The 20,922-nt window shown below is 38.9% G+C and overlaps 1 long non-coding RNA gene across 1 annotated transcript; it reads left to right on the top strand.

Moving 5' to 3' along the window:
- Positions 1-16,271: 16,271 nt before the first annotated feature.
- On the top strand, positions 16,272-17,462 carry LOC140578101 (uncharacterized). Its single transcript, XR_011982113.1, has 2 exons — positions 16,272-16,965; positions 17,197-17,462. It is a non-coding gene; the product is annotated as an uncharacterized lncRNA (long non-coding RNA).
- The last annotated feature ends 3,460 nt before the right edge of the window (positions 17,463-20,922 follow it).

Here is a 20,922-nt window from a genome sequence, read left to right on the forward strand (position 1 = left end):
CATATAGCAGGATGAACGTACGCTAGGGCAAAACTTTAGTGATACATTTAAAAGAAAGAAAAGCAGGCGTAATTTAAACAAGTAGAGACGTACCCCCAAGCGAAACACCGTATTTTTAAACAAAACGACACGTCCCAAACTAACTTTTAAAGAAAGAAAAGCAGACGGAATTTAAACAAGTTGAGACATGTCCGAAACACTGACAAGATAAAACACCGTGTTTATAAACAAACGACACGTCCCAACCTTTAACTTTTAAACAAGCACAAAAGAGCAAATGCGAAACATGCACAAACATTTTAAACCTATTACATTTAACCAACGTGTTTAAAGAAGAAGAAGGAAAACTTTTAGCGATATTTACCAGTGCTAGGTTGAAGAAAACATTTAACCAGCAAACATTTTAGCCCCGCAACGGAGCGAACCCAACATGAAGCTGATGTCCTGCGTTACGCCAGCAGTGGTGTGGCTGACCCTGCTGTTCTTTGATGGCAAATACTACACCTGTGCAGCCACAAGCTGGGAAGGAGAATATGTCAACGTGTACAGTGGTGCCCCTCTGAAATGGTGTAAACCTTTGCAAGTGAATGAAACTGAAATGGAGCAACGGAGGCTTCTGTTTAAAGATTCCCTGTTTTGGTCTCAGGTAGGAACTCTGAAATAAATTAATAACTAGATACAGAAATAAATAAAAAAAGATAAAATTGCCGAATTTTGAATCACATACTGCTGTTGTCCATTGCTGGATAATTACTGAATATAAGTATATCTCTTACTGTACATAGACATTGTTCAACTATTTTGTCAATTAAATCAACAATCATGCAACATATTCTTTTGCATTGACTTCTGAATACTTGTCTCTCATGTATTTTTTAGGTCACGGGGCTTATACTGCCTGGTTTAATCTGTTTGGGACTTGGATTGTACCAGTTTTACCAATGCTGCAAGAAAGGATAGGGATTCCTCGATCCCGACCAACCAATGGGAGAATTACTTCCCTCGGAAGACTAGAATCCTGGCCAATAATGAGCCTCAGAGATTTCATCATCATGTAATAAATGCATGCTACTTTTATTAAATATATCCTTCCATTGTTCATTATTCTTTGTTCATTCAATTAAGAAAAATAAAAACAATGTGGCTGCAGACTAATGTTGTTATATTTTTTATTTTTCATATTATTTCAAATTTTCATTTGTTTTATTTTGATTTTCATACATTTTAAAGACATATTTCAATTTAGTTTATATATATTTTAGTTTCAGTTTAACTTTTAGTAATTTTATTTCTAGGGATAGACTGAAAGTTGTAGAACTACAGTGGTACCTCAGTTCTCGAACTCATTAGATCTCGAATTTCTTAAAAGTCGAACCAACCAGTTCGAAAAAAGAAATACTCGATCTGAATCTCAGAAGTCAAACCGTGAACGCCGACCTAAGATAACTTGTATATGTGCGGGGAAATGAGTCACTCGGCATGTCTCTCAGCGGAACAAAAGGGTAAAGCTTCAGTCTAAGCCTAGCATTTGCTGTGATAGCATCATGCATGTTTACACTAGCTGTATACATGTATTTAGACAGTAAAAATACATTTAGACAATGATAGACAGTAACAGTAATTATTATTATATAATAAAATATATTTAAAAATAAAGATTTCTTACTAATTAATTTAATATTAATAATAAACCATCAATACATTTAATTATAATAATATTGTCCTGCCGAGTGGGGATGTAATGGAGACAAAGGCGCAGACGTCAGTGTATCGGGGAATATGGGGTTTAATTACAGGTAAGGCAGGCAAAACGCAGACGGACAATACAATGAACGGACTGGGGAAACAAACTGAAACGTGGACTAAATACAGAGGACTAATGACAACAACCAGAAACATCTGATCACACAGGGATTCCACACGGGGTTAACGAGGGGGCGTGGCACAGAAGGAGCGGACGATCGGGACAGGACACATTGTTTTTTTTAACTTTACACATTGTTTGGATGCATTTATTTTCTTACTTTACAAATGACTGTTTTGATAGATGTGCTAAGACGTGTTTAGTACATTATATCTTATGGGGAAAATTCCATCACAACTCAAACTTTTTAGGATTCGATCCGGAGTTCTGAACGGATTAAATTCGAGTTCTGAGGTACCACTGTATTTTAAGTGTTTGATCTTTAGAGAATCCTACATGAATACACAGTGCACATATCTACTAATGTCCTCAAAATAGACAAAACATGTTATAGGTATTATTAATGGGTCACAAGTAACTCTGTGAAGACCCATACAAAAAGCTAGTAAAATAGCTACTGGGGACCTAGTGAAATACCTACTGTGCGGTATAAACGATATAAATTTGGCCAACGGGAGAGATTTTGATTATACCGCCCTACCGCAGAAATTTCCCCTCCCAATCAACATGTTTCATATGCCATTTAACACTAGAACTAGTGAACTAGTAAACATTTTATCTTTTTTATCTGGTGAAAAATACCTAGAACTACTAAGCCTGTGCAGATTTGCGCAGGCCTTCAGCTCCATTGTCCTCCTGCTTTTGTTGTGCAAACGCACTAATTACTTGTTAACCCTGGCACATTTGCATTTATTTCCTCAGACTGGTAGCTCAAATCCAAGGCAGCCCAATCCTATGTGTGTGACATGGAAACTGTTACGTTCGCAGTGAACGAGCAGGCAGGAAACGGGGAAGGACGAGGCAGGTAGGGCAGAATGCAGGAAAGGGGGTTTTATTCAGACGAACAGGGCAGACAGCTACAAACATCAATGACGGATCTGGGGAAACTAACTCAGACGCAGACTAAAATACACAAGACAAGCAGAAAATAACAGGCAACAGGTGATCACAATCGGGAATTAACACGAGGTAACGAGGGGGGTGTGGCATACGGAAGGATCGTACAAGCAGGTCATGACAGAAACCTTCACAAAAGCCTGCCATATTTTTACAAAATATCCCACACACTGACTGACCTGCAAATATGAAAGACACACATTCACAAAATATATGGAAAGACAAGTTATTTATAGTTATTTATAAAAAATAGAGTGAAAATAGAATGAAAATTTACTAATAGAATGAAATGATTAGAATGAAAACAATCTAATACATCAGTCTCCAATGTATGTTTGTACACAAACGTCATAAGCTGAGTGAAGTCATGGTCTATGGTTGATCACATGCTCGTGCACGTACAGAATGAAATAATGTCTTTTCATTTTGATTGGCCATCACTGAATTATAAAACCAAAAGTGAATTTTGTTTTTGTGTGATCTCTCCAGCTTTCCGTGTTCTCTCCTCTGACTGTTCATGTAAAAATAGCAAAAGTTGTAAAAAAAAAAAAGATCAGTCCCTCTAGGGGAGGGATGTATGGTCACTGGCCCCTCAGGACTCTGCAACCCTGCACTCCTTTGGGCCTGTGCTGCTTCCCTCCCCAGGGGGAAACTGTCAACCCGACTCAGACCATCAGGCCATCACACCTGTTTACTTCACCTCAACCCCCACTGAACAAGAAGTGGCCCATAGGCCAGCTCTCATAGACCCTCTGTCCATACAGCCATCCTGCCCTCTCCCCCTCACTACCTGTTCCTCTGCGCCCCCCCCCCCCCCATGAGGTCTAAATTGGAAAAACAATGTCTAATGTTAATGGAACTGACAGAATTATTCATGTTTTGTCTTATTTGCATGGTCCCATTTGAATGGTGTCAATGGTACATTTTGTTGCTACGTTTTTTTCTCTGTCTGTCTTGCTGTTTGTTCCAGGGAATGGATTTGACTAGGACTGAGCAATACGCCCTAAAAACATTTTTTTTCAGAAATATTCTCACAATGATATTTCTCACAATATTCTAAAATTCATATGCAGAATACAGTAAAATATGGCAAAATGTTTTGAGTTTTTCCGATTATGACGACCCAGTTGTTTTGCTAATGGTTGTAGAGCATCTGACAGGTTATGCCAACACCAGACTCATACCTTGATGGAATTTATGTACAAATAGTGCATTATAACTGTTAACTATGCAAGAAATAAGTATTTAGGCTATATCACAATTCTCATAATATTCAAATAGATGACTGTATGAATGTTCATCGTCACGAAACAATATTTTATGGATGTCTTGCCTAGACCAAGTAACTCACGCAACAAAACAGTTCAAATAAAGTGTGTGGTGCATGAATAAGAAGTAAATATTATTTTCAAAGAAAACCCATGGCTTGGTTTGGTATTTAAATAGATGCACACAAGTCACAGGGTGGGGCATTCTGCAGCCACATATTGGGTCTAAAGATTCGCTTTATCGGTCAAAAGCCAATCTTCTGTGGCACAATAACCTAGAACAAAGTTAGTCACAGTACGGAAACCTGGAAGTAATGAGATCATAAACGTTTCTAAAAATAGTGATTAAATATTTGGAGTAACTAGCAGTATTACTACCACTGATAATGATGTTCAGCATCATCACTGTCATCATCAATACCAGAAAAACTGAAAGGAGGAGCCAAAAAAAGCAGAGAAAAGATATGCTGAGCTACTATGATACATTTCGGCGTACCACCACTGGATCTCCGGGGTGGGGCTGCCGACCAAGTCGCAGTACAGCTCAAAGGTGTCCCCCGTGAGCTTTGTCTCTGACATGGGCGACTTCACAAACCCGGCTGGAGAGGAAGAGTGTGTCAGGGGTGGGGTGGGGTGGGGTGGGGTGGGGGAGGGGGGGCGGTCAGGGGCGGGGGTGGAGGGGATGGAGAGGCAAGAGAATGTCAGGTAAATTATAAAGGGAGCAGTCAAAACCGAAAAAAAGATAAAGAAATAAAAGAATTTAAAGCAAGTATCACAAAAAAGTAGGGTATAAATCACATGTGGGTGGAAAAGAAATGGAATAAAAAGATGGTAATAATGAGAAGGGAGTGTGTGCGGATGAAATGCATGTTAATGCCGTTACTGACCTCTGCGGTAAAACCCAACGGAAATCGAGGCCCTGTCTGAATGCCGTCAGGCTCTTTGAGGTCATGTGTGTGCACATGTCGGGGTGTGATTGTATTGCAGTTGCAAACCAGATCTATCCCGTTTGTCTGGCTTTCTGATCAGGGTGATTGGTATGCAAATAATGTCTTTGGGTGTGTCCAAAACAACATATTTGTTTCCTGGAGGCAAAATATAAATAAGCAAAGTAAGCAGTATATTTTAAGTGGTAAGTGGACAATACCCCAGATACATTTAGCAAAATTCTGAAGTGTGCAACCGTTAGATGCTACGCTATCACACAAGGCCACTGGAGCTGCAACTGGAGACGAAGTCACATTCTCAAAAAAAGACAGGAAAACAGGAAGCAGTAAATAGCAGGTACGATGGAGAGATCGTTCATGCAAATTTTAAAAAATTCATGCAAAGAAGAATGAGTCTTCCTTCTGCAGGAAGACCCAGTTCACCAATGACCGACATGCCTGATCATGCTTGAGAACCAATCAACTGCATATAAACATGCCTTCTTTGACATAAACCCGGATGGGTAAAGAGAAACTAAAACGTCCTTGAACGATAAACTTTGCAGCAGTACATTACAGTTTATCTCAAAGTACATCTTGTATAGTATCAGGAATGGCTGACCATCGATGGCTTTCCATACTAAAAGAAGAGATTGGAAAAAGTCCACTGGCTTTAAACACAGTCATAGGTTTAGTCCTCTTGGGGCTGGAGAAGATGACAGAATTGGAATTTCAGTGTCCGTGCAATCCTTATAGGAATGCATGGTTTTCCTCAGCATTCTTTGTCATTCCAGCAATGATGTCTATTTTTATGATGCTGATCGCAAATAATTTCAGATGTGCATCGGGAAAGTGTTTGGAACAGTGTGGCAAGCTGATGTCCTGCGTTACGCCAGCAGTGGTGTGGCTGACCCTGCTGTTCTTTGATGGCAAATACTACACCTGTGCAGCTACAAGCTGGGAAGGAGAATATGTCAACGTGTACAGTGGTGCCCCTCTGAAATGGTGTAAACCTTTGCAAGTGAATGAAACTGAAATGGAGCAACAGAGGCTTCTGTTTAAAGATTCCCTGTTTTGGTCTCAGGTAGGAACTCTGAAATAAATTAATAACTAGATACAGAAATAAATAAAAAAAGATAAAATTGCCGAATTTTGAATCACATACTGCTGTTGTCCATTGCTGGATAATTACTGAATATAAGTATATCTCTTACTGTACATAGACATTGTTCAACTATTTTGTCAATTAAATCAACAATCATGCAAAATATTCTTTTGCATTGACTTCTGAATACTTGTCTCATGTATTTTTTAGGTCGCGGGGCTTATACTGCTCAGTTTAATCTGTTTGGGACTTGGATTGTACCAGTTTTACTGCAAAAGAGGATAGGGATTCCTCGATCCCGACCAACCAATGGGAGAATTACTTCCCTCGGAAGACTAGAATCCTGGCCAATAATGAGCCTCAGAGATTTCATCATCATGTAATAAATGCATGCTACTTTTATTAAATATATCCTTCCATTGTTCATTATTCTTTGTTCATTCAATTAAGAAAAATAAAAACAATGTGGCTGCAGACTAATGTTGTTATATTTTTTATTTTTCATATTATTTCAAATTTTCATTTGTTTTATTTTGATTTTCATACATTTTAAAGACATATTTCAATTTAGTTTATATATATTTTAGTTTCAGTTTAACTTTTAGTAATTTTATTTCTAGGGATAGAATGAAAGTTGTAGAACTACAGTGGTACCTCAGTTCTCGAACTCATTAGATCTCGAATTTCTTAAAAGTCGAACCAACCAGTTCGAAAAAGAAATACTCGATCTGAATCTCAGAAGTCAAACCGTGAACGCCGACCTAAGATAACTTGTATATGTGCGGGGAAATGAGTCACTCGGCATGTCTCTCAGCGGAACAAAAGGGTAAAGCTTCAGTCTAAGCCTAGCATTTGCTGTGATAGCATCATGCATGTTTACACTAGCTGTATACATGTATTTAGACAGTAAAAATACATTTAGACAATGATAGACAGTAACAGTAATTATTATTATATAATAAAATATATTTTAAAATAAAGATTTCTTACTAATTAATTTAATATTAATAATAAACCATCAATACATTTAATTATAATAATATTGTCCTGCCGAGTGGGGATGTAATGGAGACAAAGGCGCAGACGTCAGTGTATCGGGGAATATGGGGTTTAATTACAGGTAAGGCAGGCAAAACGCAGACGGACAATACAATGAACGGACTGGGGAAACAAACTGAAACGTGGACTAAATACAGAGGACTAATGACAACAACCAGAAACATCTGATCACACAGGGATTCCACACGGGGTTAACGAGGGGGCGTGGCACAGAAGGAGCGGACGATCAGGGCAGGACACATTGTTTTTTTTAACTTTACACATTGTTTGGATGCATTTATTTTCTTACTTTACAAATGACTGTTTTGATAGATGTGCTTAGACGTGTTTAGTACATTATATCTTATGGGGAAAATTCCATCACAACTCAAACTTTTTAGGATTCGATCCGGAGTTCTGAACGGATTAAATTCGAGTTCTGAGGTACCACTGTATTTTAAGTGTTTGATCTTTAGAGAATCCTACATGAATACACAGTGCACATATCTACTAATGTCCTCAAAATAGACAAAACATGTTATAGGTATTATTAATGGGTCACAAGTAACTCTGTGAAGACCCATACAAAAAGCTAGTAAAATAGCTACTGGGGACCTAGTGAAATACCTACTGTGCGGTATAAACGATATAAATTTGGCCAACGGGAGAGATTTTGATTATACCGCCTTACCGCAGAAATTTCCCCTCCCAATCAACATGTTTCATATGCCATTTAACACTAGAACTAGTGAACATTTTATCTTTTTTATCTGGTGAAAAATACCTAGAACTACTAAGCCTGTGCAGATTTGCGCAGGCCTTCAGCTCCATTGTCCTCCTGCTTTTGTTGTGCAAACGCACTAATTACTTGTTAACCCTGGCACATTTGCATTTATTTCCTCAGACTGGTAGCTCAAATCCAAGGCAGCCCAATCCTATGTGTGTGACATGGAAACTGTTACGTTCGCAGTGAACGAGCAGGCAGGAAACGGGGAAGGACGAGGCAGGTAGGGCAGAATGCAGGAAAGGGGGTTTTATTCAGACGAACAGGGCAGATAGCTACAAACATCAATGACGGATCTGGGGAAACTAACTCAGACGCAGACTAAAATACACAAGACAAGCAGAAAATAACAGGCAACAGGTGATAACAATCGGGAATTAACACGAGGTAACGAGGGGGGTGTGGCATACGGAAGGATCGTACAAGCAGGTCATGACAGAAACCTTCACAAAAGCCTGCCATATTTTTACAAAATATCCCACACACTGACTGACCTGCAAATATGAAAGACACACATTCACAAAATATATGGAAAGACAAGTTATTTATAGTTATTTATAAAAAATAGAGTGAAAATAGAATGAAAATTTACTAATAGAATTAAATGATTAGAATGAAAACAATCTAATACATCAGTCTCCAATGTATGTTTGTACACAAACGTCATAAGCTGAGTGAAGTCATGGTCTATGGTTGATCACATGCTCGTGCATGTACAGAATGAAATAATGTCTTTTCATTTTGATTGGCCATCACTGAATTATAAAACCAAAAGTGAATTTTGTTTTTGTGTGATCTCTCCAGCTTTCCGTGTTCTCTCCTCTGACTGTTCGTAAAAATAGCAAAAATTGTAAAAAAAAAAAAAAAAAAGATCAGTCCCTCTAGGGGAGGGATGTATGGTCACTGGCCCCTCAGGACTCTGCAACCCTGCACTCCTTTGGGCCTGTGCTGCTTCCCTCCCCAGGGGGAAACTGTCAACCTGACTCAGACCATCAGGCCATCAGACCTGTTTACTTCACCTCAACCCCCACTGAACAAGAAGTGGCCCATAGGCCAGCTCTCATAGACCATCTGTCCATACAGCCATCCTGCCCTCTCCCCCTCACTACCTGTTCCTCTGCGCCCCCCCATGAGGTCTAAATTGGAAAAACAATGTCCAATGTTAATGGAACTGACAGACTTATTCATGTTTTGTCTTATTTGCATGGTCCCATTTGAATGGTGTCAATGGTACATTTTGTTGCTACGTTTTTTTCTCTGTCTGTCTTGCTGTTTGTTCCAGGGAATGGATTTGACTAGGACTGGGCAATACGCCCTAAAAACATTTTTTTTCAGAAATATTCTCACAATGATATTTCTCACAATATTCTAAAATTCATATGCAGAATACAGTAAAATATGGCAAAATGTTTTGAGTTTTTCCGATTATGACGACCCAGTTGTTTTGCTAATGGTTGTAGAGCATCTGACAGGTTATGCCAACACCAGACTCATACCTTGATGGAATTTGTGTACAAATAGTGCATTATAACTGTTAACTATGCAAGAAATAAGTATTTAGGCTATATCACAATTCTCATAATATTCAAATAGATGACTGTATGAATGTTCATCGTCACGAAACAATATTTTATGGATGTCTTGCCTAGACCAAGTAACTCACGCAACAAAACAGTTCAAATAAAGTGTGTGGTGCATGAATAAGAAGTAAATATTATTTTCAAAGAAAACCCATGGCTTGGTTTGGTATTTAAATAGATGCATACAAGTCACAGGGTGGGGCATTCTGCAGCCACATATTGGGTCTAAAGATTCGCTTTATCGGTCAAAAGCCAATCTTCTGTGGCACAATAACCTAGAACAAAGTTAGTCACAGTACGGAAACCTGGAAGTAATGAGATCATAAACGTTTCTAAAAATAATGATTAAATATTTGGAGTAACTAGCAGTATTACTACCACTGATAATGATGTTCAGCATCATCACTGTCATCATCAATACCAGAAAAACTGAAAGGAGGAGCCAAAAAAAGCAGAGAAAAGATATGCTGAGCTACTATGATACATTTCGGCGTACCACCACTGGATCTCCGGGGTGGGGCTGCCGACCAAGTCGCAGTACAGCTCAAAGGTGTCCCCCGTGAGCTTTGTCTCTGACATGGGCGACTTCACAAACCCGGCTGGAGAGGAAGAGTGTGTCAGGGGTGGGGTGGGGTGGGGTGGGGTGGGGGAGGGGGGGCGGTCAGGGGCGGGGGTGGAGGGGATGGAGAGGCAAGAGAATGTCAGGTAAATTATAAAGGGAGCAGTCAAAACCGAAAAAAAGATAAAGAAATAAAAGAATTTAAAGCAAGTATCACAAAAAAGTAGGGTATAAATCACATGTGGGTGGAAAAGAAATGGAATAAAAAGATGGTAATAATGAGAAGGGAGTGTGTGCGGATGAAATGCATGTTAATGCCGTTACTGACCTCTGCGGTAAAACCCAACGGAAATCGAGGCCCTGTCTGAATGCCGTCAGGCTCTTTGAGGTCATGTGTGTGCACATGTCGGGGTGTGATTGTATTGCAGTTGCAAACCAGATCTATCCCGTTTGTCTGGCTTTCTGATCAGGGTGATTGGTATGCAAATAATGTCTTTGGGTGTGTCCAAAACAACATATTTGTTTCCTGGAGGCAAAATATAAATAAGCAAAGTAAGCAGTATATTTTAAGTGGTAAGTGGACAATACCCCAGATACATTTAGCAAAATTCTGAAGTGTGCAACCGTTAGATGCTACGCTATCACACAAGGCCACTGGAGCTGCAACTGGAGACGAAGTCACATTCTCAAAAAAAGACAGGAAAACAGGAAGCAGTAAATAGCAGGTACGATGGAGAGATCGTTCATGCAAATTTTAAAAAATTCATGCAAAGAAGAATGAGTCTTCCTTCTGCAGGAAGACCCAGTTCACCAATGACCGACATGCCTGATCATGCTTGAGAACCAATCAACTGCATATAAACATGCCTTCTTTGACATAAACCCGGATGGGTAAAGAGAAACTAAAACGTCCTTGAACGATAAACTTTGCAGCAGTACATTACAGTTTATCTCAAAGTACATCTTGTATAGTATCAGGAATGGCTGACCATCGATGGCTTTCCATACTAAAAGAAGAGATTGGAAAAAGTCCACTGGCTTTAAACACAGTCATAGGTTTAGTCCTCTTGGGGCTGGAGAAGATGACAGAATTGGAATTTCAGTGTCCGTGCAATCCTTATAGGAATGCATGGTTTTCCTCAGCATTCTTTGTCATTCCAGCAATGATGTCTATTATTATGATGCTGATCGCAAATAATTTCAGATGTGCATCGGGAAAGTGTTTGGAACAGTGTGGCAAGCTGATGTCCTGCGTTACACCAGCAGTGGTGTGGCTGACCCTGCTGTTCTTTGATGGCAAATACTACACCTGTGCAGCTACAAGCTGGGAAGGAGAATATGTCAACGTGTACAGTGGTGCCCCTCTGAAATGGTGTAAACCTTTGCAAGTGAATGAAACTGAAATGGAGCAACGGAGGCTTCTGTTTAAAGATTCCCTGTTTTGGTCTCAGGTAGGAACTCTGAAATAAATTAATAACTAGATACAGAAATAAATAAAAAAAGATAAAATTGCCGAATTTTGAATCACATACTGCTGTTGTCCATTGCTGGATAATTACTGAATATAAGTATATCTCTTACTGTACATAGACATTGTTCAACTATTTTGTCAATTAAATCAACAATCATGCAACATATTCTTTTGCATTGACTTCTGAATACTTGTCTCATGTATTTTTTAGGTCGCGGGGCTTATACTGCTCAGTTTAATCTGTTTGGGACTTGGATTGTACCAGTTTTACTGCAAAAGAGGATAGGGATTCCTCGATCCCGACCAACCAATGGGAGAATTACTTCCCTCGGAAGACTAGAATCCTGGCCAATAATGAGCCTCAGAGATTTCATCATCATGTAATAAATGCATGCTACTTTTATTAAATATATCCTTCCATTGTTCATTATTCTTTGTTCATTCAATTAAGAAAAATAAAAACAATGTGGCTGCAGACTAATGTTGTTATATTTTTTATTTTTCATATTATTTCAAATTTTCATTTGTTTTATTTTGATTTTCATACATTTTAAAGACATATTTCAATTTAGTTTATATATATTTTAGTTTCAGTTTAACTTTTAGTAATTTTATTTCTAGGGATAGAATGAAAGTTGTAGAACTACAGTGGTACCTCAGTTCTCGAACTCATTAGATCTCGAATTTCTTAAAAGTCGAACCAACCAGTTCGAAAAAGAAATACTCGATCTGAATCTCAGAAGTCAAACCGTGAACGCCGACCTAAGATAACTTGTATATGTGCGGGGAAATGAGTCACTCGGCATGTCTCTCAGCGGAACAAAAGGGTAAAGCTTCAGTCTAAGCCTAGCATTTGCTGTGATAGCATCATGCATGTTTACACTAGCTGTATACATGTATTTAGACAGTAAAAATACATTTAGACAATGATAGACAGTAACAGTAATTATTATTATATAATAAAATATATTTAAAAATAAAGATTTCTTACTAATTAATTTAATATTAATAATAAACCATCAATACATTTAATTATAATAATATTGTCCTGCCGAGTGGGGATGTAATGGAGACAAAGGCGCAGACGTCAGTGTATCGGGGAATATGGGGTTTAATTACAGGTAAGGCAGGCAAAACGCAGACGGACAATACAATGAACGGACTGGGGAAACAAACTGAAACGTGGACTAAATACAGAGGACTAATGACAACAACCAGAAACATCTGATCACACAGGGATTCCACACGGGGTTAACGAGGGGGCGTGGCACAGAAGGAGCGGACGATCAGGGCAGGACACATTGTTTTTTTTAACTTTACACATTGTTTGGATGCATTTATTTTCTTACTTTACAAATGACTGTTTTGATAGATGTGCTTAGACGTGTTTAGTACATTATATCTTATGGGGAAAATTCCATCACAACTCAAACTTTTTAGGATTCGATCCGGAGTTCTGAACGGATTAAATTCGAGTTCTGAGGTACCACTGTATTTTAAGTGTTTGATCTTTAGAGAATCCTACATGAATACACAGTGCACATATCTACTAATGTCCTCAAAATAGACAAAACATGTTATAGGTATTATTAATGGGTCACAAGTAACTCTGTGAAGACCCATACAAAAAGCTAGTAAAATAGCTACTGGGGACCTAGTGAAATACCTACTGTGCGGTATAAACGATATAAATTTGGCCAACGGGAGAGATTTTGATTATACCGCCTTACCGCAGAAATTTCCCCTCCCAATCAACATGTTTCATATGCCATTTAACACTAGAACTAGTGAACATTTTATCTTTTTTATCTGGTGAAAAATACCTAGAACTACTAAGCCTGTGCAGATTTGCGCAGGCCTTCAGCTCCATTGTCCTCCTGCTTTTGTTGTGCAAACGCACTAATTACTTGTTAACCCTGGCACATTTGCATTTATTTCCTCAGACTGGTAGCTCAAATCCAAGGCAGCCCAATCCTATGTGTGTGACATGGAAACTGTTACGTTCGCAGTGAACGAGCAGGCAGGAAACGGGGAAGGACGAGGCAGGTAGGGCAGAATGCAGGAAAGGGGGTTTTATTCAGACGAACAGGGCAGATAGCTACAAACATCAATGACGGATCTGGGGAAACTAACTCAGACGCAGACTAAAATACACAAGACAAGCAGAAAATAACAGGCAACAGGTGATAACAATCGGGAATTAACACGAGGTAACGAGGGGGGTGTGGCATACGGAAGGATCGTACAAGCAGGTCATGACAGAAACCTTCACAAAAGCCTGCCATATTTTTACAAAATATCCCACACACTGACTGACCTGCAAATATGAAAGACACACATTCACAAAATATATGGAAAGACAAGTTATTTATAGTTATTTATAAAAAATAGAGTGAAAATAGAATGAAAATTTACTAATAGAATTAAATGATTAGAATGAAAACAATCTAATACATCAGTCTCCAATGTATGTTTGTACACAAACGTCATAAGCTGAGTGAAGTCATGGTCTATGGTTGATCACATGCTCGTGCATGTACAGAATGAAATAATGTCTTTTCATTTTGATTGGCCATCACTGAATTATAAAACCAAAAGTGAATTTTGTTTTTGTGTGATCTCTCCAGCTTTCCGTGTTCTCTCCTCTGACTGTTCGTAAAAATAGCAAAAATTGTAAAAAAAAAAAAAAAAAAGATCAGTCCCTCTAGGGGAGGGATGTATGGTCACTGGCCCCTCAGGACTCTGCAACCCTGCACTCCTTTGGGCCTGTGCTGCTTCCCTCCCCAGGGGGAAACTGTCAACCTGACTCAGACCATCAGGCCATCAGACCTGTTTACTTCACCTCAACCCCCACTGAACAAGAAGTGGCCCATAGGCCAGCTCTCATAGACCATCTGTCCATACAGCCATCCTGCCCTCTCCCCCTCACTACCTGTTCCTCTGCGCCCCCCCATGAGGTCTAAATTGGAAAAACAATGTCCAATGTTAATGGAACTGACAGACTTATTCATGTTTTGTCTTATTTGCATGGTCCCATTTGAATGGTGTCAATGGTACATTTTGTTGCTACGTTTTTTTCTCTGTCTGTCTTGCTGTTTGTTCCAGGGAATGGATTTGACTAGGACTGGGCAATACGCCCTAAAAACATTTTTTTTCAGAAATATTCTCACAATGATATTTCTCACAATATTCTAAAATTCATATGCAGAATACAGTAAAATATGGCAAAATGTTTTGAGTTTTTCCGATTATGACGACCCAGTTGTTTTGCTAATGGTTGTAGAGCATCTGACAGGTTATGCCAACACCAGACTCATACCTTGATGGAATTTGTGTACAAATAGTGCATTATAACTGTTAACTATGCAAGAAATAAGTATTTAGGCTATATCACAATTCTCATAATATTCAAATAGATGACTGTATGAATGTTCATCGTCACGAAACAATATTTTATGGATGTCTTGCCTAGACCAAGTAACTCACGCAACAAAACAGTTCAAATAAAGTGTGTGGTGCATGAATAAGAAGTAAATATTATTTTCAAAGAAAACCCATGGCTTGGTTTGGTATTTAAATAGATGCACACAAGTCACAGGGTGGGGCATTCTGCAGCCACATATTGGGTCTAAAGATTCGCTTTATCGGTCAAAAGCCAATCTTCTGTGGCACAATAACCTAGAACAAAGTTAGTCACAGTACGGAAACCTGGAAGTAATGAGATCATAAACGTTTCTAAAAATAATGATTAAATATTTGGAGTAACTAGCAGTATTACTACCACTGATAATGATGTTCAGCATCATCACTGTCATCATCAATACCATAAAAACTGAAAGGAGGAGCCAAAAAAAGCAGAGAAAAGATATGCTGAGCTACTATGATACATTTCGGCGTACCACCACTGGATCTCCGGGGTGGGGCTGCCGACCAAGTCGCAGTACAGCTCAAAGGTGTCCCCCGTGAGCTTTGTCTCTGACATGGGCGACTTCACAAACCCGGCTGGAGAGGAAGAGTGTGTCAAGGGTGGGGTGGGGTGGGGTGGGGTGGGGGAGGGGGGGCGGTCAGGGGCGGGGGTGGAGGGGATGGAGAGGCAAGAGAATGTCAGGTAAATTATAAAGGGAGCAGTCAAAACCGAAAAAAAGATAAAGAAATAAAAGAATTTAAAGCAAGTATCACAAAAAAGTAGGGTATAAATCACATGTGGGTGGAAAAGAAATGGAATAAAAAGATGGTAATAATGAGAAGGGAGTGTGTGCGGATGAAATGCATGTTAATGCCGTTACTGACCTCTGCGGTAAAACCCAACGGAAATCGAGGCCCTGTCTGAATGCCGTCAGGCTCTTTGAGGTCATGTGTGTGCACATGTCGGGGTGTGATTGTATTGCAGTTGCAAACCAGATCTATCCCGTTTGTCTGGCTTTCTGATCAGGGTGATTGGTATGCAAATAATGTCTTTGGGTGTGTCCAAAACAACATATTTGTTTCCTGGAGGCAAAATATAAATAAGCAAAGTAAGCAGTATATTTTAAGTGGTAAGTGGACAATACCCCAGATACATTTAGCAAAATTCTGAAGTGTGCAACCGTTAGATGCTACGCTATCACACAAGGCCACTGGAGCTGCAACTGGAGACGAAGTCACATTCTCAAAAAAAGACAGGAAAACAGGAAGCAGTAAATAGCAGGTACGATGGAGAGATCGTTCATGCAAATTTTAAAAAATTCATGCAAAGAAGAATGAGTCTTCCTTCTGCAGGAAGACCCAGTTCACCAATGACCGACATGCCTGATCATGCTTGAGAACCAATCAACTGCATATAAACATGCCTTCTTTGACATAAACCCGGATGGGTAAAGAGAAACTAAAACGTCCTTGAACGATAAACTTTGCAGCAGTACATTACAGTTTATCTCAAAGTACATCTTGTATAGTATCAGGAATGGCTGACCATCGATGGCTTTCCATACTAAAAGAAGAGATTGGAAAAAGTCCACTGGCTTTAAACACAGTCATAGGTTTAGTCCTCTTGGGGCTGGAGAAGATGACAGAATTGGAATTTCAGTGTCCGTGCAATCCTTATAGGAATGCATGGTTTTCCTCAGCATTCTTTGTCATTCCAGCAATGATGTCTATTATTATGATGCTGATCGCAAATAATTTCAGATGTGCATCGGGAAAGTGTTTGGAACAGTGTGGCAAGCTGATGTCCTGCGTTACACCAGCAGTGGTGTGGCTGACCCTGCTGTTCTTTGATGGCAAATACTACACCTGTGCAGCTACAAGCTGGGAAGGAGAATATGTCAACGTGTACAGTGGTGCCCCTCTGAAATGGTGTAAACCTTTGCAAGTGAATGAAACTGAAATGGAGCAACGGAGGCTTCTGTTTAAAGATTCCCTGTTTTGGTCTCAGGTAGGAACTCTGAAATAAATTAATAACTAGATACAGAAATAAATAAAAAAAGATAAAATTGCCGAATTTTGAATCACATACTGCTGTTGTCCATTGCTGGATAATTACTGAATATAAGTATATCTCTTACTGTACATAGACATTGTTCAACTATTTTGTCAATTAAATCAACAATCATGCAACATATTCTTTTGCATTGACTTCTGAATACTTGTCTCATGTATTTTTTAGGTCGCGGGGCTTATACTGCTCGGTTTAATCTGTTTGGGACTTGGATTGTACCAGTTTTACTGCAAAAGAGGATAGGGATTCCTCGATCCCGACCAACCAATGGGAGAATTACTTCCCTCGGAAGACTAGAATCCTGGCCAATAATGAGCCTCAGAGATTTCATCATCATGTAATAAATGCATGCTACTTTTATTAAATATATCCTTCCATTGTTCATTATTCTTTGTTCATTCAATTAAGAAAAATAAAAACAATGTGGCTGCAGACTAATGTTGTTATATTTTTTATTTTTCATATTATTTCAAATTTTCATTTGTTTTATTTTGATTTTCATACATTTTAAAGACATATTTCAATTTAGTTTATATATATTTTAGTTTCAGTTTAACTTTTAGTAATTTTATTTCTAGGGATAGACTGAAAGTTGTAGAACTACAGTGGTACCTCAGTTCTCGAACTCATTAGATCTCGAATTTCTTAAAAGTCGAACCAACCAGTTCGAAAAAAAAATACTTGATCTGAATCTCAGAAGTCAAACCGTGAACGCCGACCTAAGATAACTTGTATATGTGCGGGCTTAACTCGTGTTTTTACACAATGTTTCTCGTGCATGCTGGGACATTTGCAAACAGGCCAGACAGCGCTTAATTGACTCTACGGCGCCACATTTTGCTAAAACACGATTTAAGCCCTAAAACTTATTGTCTAGTCTATTCACATACATTATATCAAACAGTGTATTAAAACAGTACATTTATGTTAAAGAGAATTATTTCTAGTTTAATACATTAGTAGACTGTGTTTATTTTCAGTACGATAATGTCGTCGGTGCCACATTTTGTTAAAACACATGAATTCAGCCCTAAAACTTATTGTCTAAAAGTTTTTTATACCTTTAAACGTTAACAAAAACAGTTAATATGTTTTCTTTAAATTTTACAAGTCTATTTCTATCTGTTTTTTCGCGATAAGTTGCGTGAATGCCTAAGTTAGCGTGCTTTGGGTCTGCATACCACATTGCGGGCCTATACTTTCACCGAACTGAAGTTAAACTCTAAAGCCCTGATAGCAAAATACATGTAAATACATCTTTTAAGATGTTTATTCCTTGTGATTAGCCGTCCGTTGATGAGATTAGCTAAATGTTGCTAAACAGTCGGGACTTGTGGTGCTAGAGTCCGACTTTTATTTTAATTAGAAATAGATCATTTTATACTGTTTACAAATAAGTCAGATTAACAAGTAGAGTTAAGGTGCGTTCTGTCAGGTTGGGTGCGTTCTCGCAATCCAGGGTGCCGCGGTTTATGATATTACGACAAATGTTTAATATCTTGGGGACCATAGCGCTTGGCTCTTCGACGCCACCTTATGTTAAAGCATATTGATTCTGCCCTAAAACTTATTGTTTAGGCTGTTCACATTACCCCAGTAGGGCATGCTGGGACATATGCCGTTGTCTCTACGTGGATAGCGAGTGAGAGAGAGCACCCTGGTGAACATGGGCACATGTATACATTTTGTCTATTTAAAAAATACTATTACAAATCGACATTTATTTAATTTAGAAATATATTATTTATACTATTTACAAATAAGTCAGATTAACAAATAGAGTTAATGCGCATTCTGTCAGGATGGTGGCGTGTTCACATAATTAAGGGCCATGGGCTTGCGTTTACAATTTCCGCCGCCGCCGCCATTTTTAACGTGTTTACGCCCCTCCCCTTCCCCCAGCGATCTCCCATTTCAAGCGGAACTTTCGAACTGGCAGGCTTCATGTTGGGTTTGCTCCGTTGCGGGGCTAAAATGTTTGCTGGTTAAATGTTTTCTTCAACCTAGCACTGGTAAATATCGCTAAAAGTTTTTCTTCTTCTTCTTTAAACACGTTGGTTAAATGTAATAGGTTTAAAATGTTTGTGCTTGTTTCGCATTTGCTCTTTTGTGCTTGTTTAAAAGTTAAAGTTTGGGACGTGTCGTTTTGTTTAAAAATACGGTGTTTCGCTTGGGGGTACGTCTCTACTTGTTTAAATTACGCCTGCTTTTCTTTCTTTTAAATGTATCACTAAAGTTTTGCCCTAGCTTACGTTCATCCTGCTGTATGTTTTATTATTCCTTAAAACGTTATTAAAAAGAACACATTAATGCGTTTGTCTGGCTTTCTGATCAGGGTGATTGGTATACAAATAATGTCTTTGGGTGTGTCCAAAACTAGGTATTTGTTTCTTGGAGGCAAAATATAAATAGGCAAAGTAAGCAGTATATTCGAAGCGGTAGGTGAACGGTACTCGGATACATTTTGCGAAATTCCGAAGTGTGCAACCGATAGATGCTACGCTATCACACAAGGCCACTGGCATTCTCAAACATTTTTGTCAAGATGGTGGAGGAAGTGACATCTCTGCACAAATTTAAGCAGACAACAATCCAGTTCTCAGGGGTCCTGAATGCATTCATCAATTCCAATCCAAATCAGGAAATGGAACTGGAACTGGGATTGGAAAACAAACTATGGGGAACAGAATTGGAATTGATTTAGAATTTCAAAGAGATTTAAATTCCAACTCCTGTTCCACTTCCTGATTTGGATTGGAATTGATGAATGCATTCCGGAATGGCCCCAATCCTGCCAGTTATACAAGTTGACTGAAATATGTTTTTTAATTTTTTATATTTTAAGTTTTTAACTTTCTCGGGGGTAAAGCTACGTCATCGGTAAACATCTGGGTCAGGCAATATGCAAAGTGCATGCATACTGTTTTCATGTATGCATACAGTACGCACTACATTAATAGTTGAGTAGTAAGGTTCTAACAAAATTCAGTACGTATAGTGTTTGTGATTTCGGACACATCCGTTAAGATTGAAGTCAGAGCCTCTACAAACTTGATGACAGGAGTATGGATATAAAGGTGCCATTCCTTGTACATTCTTTGTTTCTTCCACAAAACAGATTGAAGTCAGAGCCTCTACAAACTTGATGACAGGAGTATGGCTATAAAGGTGCCATTCCTTGTACATTCTTTGTTTCTTCCAACCACAAGTACAGGGATGCAGTTTATGGCAGTAAAATTCGAAAAAGTCAGTGAAAGTTATTGTAAGACAGGGAGAGCTGGGACAGGCAGGTGGCAAATACACGCATCCAGTTCACCCCATTCCTGTATGGCAGCTGCAGGTCTTCCACCACCCAATATGCTCTGATTTATGTTTAACCCATGTTGACTCTGAAACCAAAGGCCCCATCTCATCCTCCCGCCCCCACACCACATGTCCAGTGCTGCCAAGCCTTAAGCGTCCCAATTTCCACCAAGAAGATGCTGCAGAAGATGCTGATGAGCGTGAGAATAATAAATTATTCCACTCTGTTCACTAAAACATTTAGCAGTCAAAAATGCACCTTTAAAACGCACTCAGAAGGGATTTCTGTCTACAGGGCTTATAGATGGCAGGCATCAGACTTTCAACACTCATTCGACAATCAAAAGGATTGTCCTGACTCAAGTGAAACACCAGAGTATGTAATTAATAAACAATAATTCTCCTGGAAATGATCACCAGACATTAAAAGGGTTTCCATACTGGAGTCTGTTCAACACCAGAAACACAGGAAGCAGTAAATCACAGGTACAATGGAGAGATTGTCGATGCAAATTTCAAGAAAAATTTGTCTTCCTCTCCATAGACTATATTTAACCCTGAATGCAGTGTGTGGTAATTTCCTGTCTTCGT

Source organism: Paramormyrops kingsleyae, chromosome 13, assembly GCF_048594095.1.
Source record: "Paramormyrops kingsleyae isolate MSU_618 chromosome 13, PKINGS_0.4, whole genome shotgun sequence".
Lineage (NCBI taxonomy): Eukaryota > Metazoa > Chordata > Actinopteri > Osteoglossiformes > Mormyridae > Paramormyrops > Paramormyrops kingsleyae.